The sequence below is a fragment of the Mustela erminea genome, chromosome 1 (genome assembly GCF_009829155.1).
Source record: "Mustela erminea isolate mMusErm1 chromosome 1, mMusErm1.Pri, whole genome shotgun sequence".
Classification (NCBI taxonomy): domain Eukaryota; kingdom Metazoa; phylum Chordata; class Mammalia; order Carnivora; family Mustelidae; genus Mustela; species Mustela erminea.
This window is the reverse complement of record NC_045614.1, coordinates 201,910,819-201,914,256: the sequence shown is the minus strand read 5'-3', so window position 1 is coordinate 201,914,256 and position 3,438 is coordinate 201,910,819. Positions and strand designations below refer to the sequence as shown.

The 3,438-nt window shown below is 37.9% G+C and overlaps 1 pseudogene; it reads left to right on the top strand.

The window, feature by feature from the left end:
- The first annotated feature begins 1,308 nt into the window (after positions 1-1,308).
- LOC116596064 lies at positions 1,309-3,077 on the top strand (annotated as a pseudogene).
- The last annotated feature ends 361 nt before the right edge of the window (positions 3,078-3,438 follow it).

Below are 3,438 nucleotides of genomic sequence, written 5' to 3'. Positions count from 1 at the left end.
TCTGAGTGGTTTGGTAGGCAGAATAATGACTCTCTCAAAAATGTCCTTGCTCCAATCCCTGGGACCCGTGAACATGGTGAGTGAGAATTTAAGTTGTTGATGGAATTAAGTTTGCTAATTAGCTGACCTTAAAATAGAGAGATTATATTGGATTCTTCAGGTCATCCCAACGTGATCATGAGGGTCATATACATGTGGAAGGAGGAAGTGGGAAAGTTAGTATCAGAGTAATGCGGTATGAGAAAGACACAAACGGCCATTGTTGGTTTTGAATGAGCCAAAGAATATGAGCAGCTTCTAGAAGCTAGAAAACAAGTTTTCTCCTAGAGCCTCCCAAAGGAACACAGCTCTGCTGATCCATTTTTGAATTCCGACTTCCAGAACTGTAAAATAATTAATCTGTGCTGTTTTAAGCCATTAAGTTTGTGGAAATTTGTTACAGCCATAGGGGAAGCTCATACAGGTGCAGGGGAACCTCATACTCATGTTTGAACTTCATGCTTGACCAGTATCAGTCAACCTTAAGAAGCTAGGTGGTAGCCACTTATCACAGAACTTTGCAGAGGTCAGCTCCTTCCCCTGCTGGTGACCATTCTTGGACAAAGCAACACTTACCATGTACTCTTGCCTCTCACTAATATTTCTAATTCAAATGTAGAATTAAGTAATTAAGTAACACACAAGTGTTACTTTAACGTTGAGTTACACTTGCATCTCTTCTTTCTCATGTGAAATATCCTGGTTCCCAACTGCATCAACATTGCTGCATTTGCTTTATCCCAACATTCCCCCCCACCACAACACACCCCAGAGTGTATAAAACCAGTATTATTGATGGTACTATTAGTGTTGAAAACAGCTTCATGCTTTATAATTTTTTCACGTCTCTTTGTCCCACCAAGAATATAGCCCACAGGAGATGTGTAATCTAACTCTTCCTTGTAATCTAACTCTTAAGTCAAAATAATTTCTCTCTGCTACTAACCTAATACACCATTAAGTTAATTTGTTTAATTTACTTTCAATTTGTAGGTATTGCTTTTTTAGATTGAATTGTTTTAATTTTATCTGTTTTCGCATGGTTTCAAACTCAAATTTCTAAAACGAGGTGTGTTTTGAAAAGACTACCTTCTTCCTTTTCCTTAAACATTTTTTTTATAATTTATCCTTCAGTTTTTGAATTTACATGACTATGTATCTCATCTTCCTTTTCTTAGACAAATGTCAGTGTGTGCCTACACGTTTCTTCATCTTTTTTTTCTTAATTTACAGTATGTTTTGGGTATCACACCGTATGAGAAGATAGAGATAGTCTTTATTACAGATGCTTGGTTGTCCTTATTACAGATGCAAAGGACAAAGTTTAAAAGCTCAAGTTTCTATAACAAAATACCATAGACTAGGTGAGTAAATAACAGAAATTAATTTCTCCATAGTTCTGGAGGCTGGAAATTCAAGATCTAAATTGTTGGCAGAGTCAATATCTGATGGCCATCTTCTCCTGGTGTCCTCACATGGCAGAGAGAGGAAGCAAGCTCTTTCCTGTTTCTTTCTATAAGGGCTCCAACTTTATCATAAGGGTTCTACCCTCATGACCTACTTAACTCCTAAAAGCCCCATCTCCAAATACTATCACATTGGAGATTAGGGTTTCAACATGAAGTTTGGAGGGACACAAGCTTTCAGTCCATAGCAATAGTCTTCCTTTGCAGTCCCCATATAGATGGACATTTGCGTGGTTTTCCAGTGCTTTGTGGTTATAAATAATAGTATAATGAATGTTCTTGTGTTATGTCATTTGGTACATTCACCAGTTTTGCTAGTCGGAATTCTACCAGAGAAAGAGAATCAGTAGGATATTTATTTCAAGGAATTGGCTTGAGGGATTATTGAGGCTTGCTACGTAACTGAAATCTGCAGGGCAGGATTGCAGGATGGACAGACTAAAAATTTAGATACAGGCAATTCCACGAGTGGAATTTCTTATTCTTTAAAGAAGTCTGTGCTCCCAAGGGCTTCCAGCTGGATGAATTGGTCCCACTCAAATTATCTAGGATAAACTTCCTTACTTAACTTAAACTGATTATGGCCCAGGAGGCAGGGTCTGGCCAGGGTGCCCCAAAATGCATGCCTGCGATGTCCGCCTGCCCCACCCCCCCAGTTGCTCTAAAGGGAAGTTTGCTGTGAGCTCTTCCATCTCCATCCCATCCTTTGAGGCCACATTCATGGGTCGCTTGGCAGACCCCAGCTGCCAAAATGGCAAAACAGTTGGAGAACAAGTATGCTTTTTAGAAGGTTGAACAGTTGAAGAGTACAGAAGATAAACTTGTAGTACTGAACTTCTCAGCCATGTGGTGTGGGCCTTGGGAAATGATCTTTTCTCTCATTGTCTCTCTGAGAAGTATTCTAACGTGGTGTTCCTTGAGGTCCACATCAATGACAGGGTATTGCTACAGAGTGTGAAGTCAAATTCATGGCAACCTTACAGTTTTTTTTTAAAAAGGAGGAAAAAAATAGATGAGTTTTCTGGATCAAATAAGGAAAAACTTGAAGCCACCATGAATGAGTTAATCTAATTATATTTTCTGAGAACATAATCAGACATTGACTGTTTAAAACTTGTAATTTTTTTTTCATTTACATCAAGTATGAAGACTGTAGACCCACCTGCCATCTGATATAAGTGACAATAAAATATTAATTCTCTCCTTAAAAAAATAGTGGATTATCAACTCTAATCCCATCTACAAAATACTTTCATAGCAACACCTAGATTCATGTTTGAGTGAATAAATGGGGACTACAGTCTAGCCAGGTTGACACACTAAAACTGACAACCATGCCAGTATGCCTTTGGATAGATTTCTAAATGTGGAATTGCTGAGTCAAAGGGTATATGCATATATGATTTTTCTACAGATTGTCAAATTCCTTTCCCAAAGGATTGTAGCATTTTATATTCTAGCTACCAATGTATGAGAACACCTGTTTCCCTACAGCTTCACTAAGAAAATATATTTAGGGTTTTTAATCAGTTGGATAGATAAAACATGTTACCTGATTATAGTCTTATTTTGTGTATCTTTTACTATATATAAAGTTGGGCTTTGTTGTAGGTTGGATTGCTCTTCTTAATCTGTCACCACTTGCTTCTGGCATATAACCATGTAGTACACTAGAATAGATGTGGTCTATTTTCCTGCCTACTGGGCTGAATGTTTAAGTCCCCCTTAAAATGTGTATGTTGAAGTTGTGATCTCCAATGTGATCATAGTTGGAGATGAGGCTTTTGGAAGGTGATTAGGTCTTGAAGGGTGAAGCTTTATGAGTGAGATTACCTTTATAAGAAAAAGCAAAAGAGAGAGAATCTATTTCCCCACCATATGATGATACAGCAAGAAGTCAGAAAGCTAGAAATACAAGCTAGAAAGAGGATAC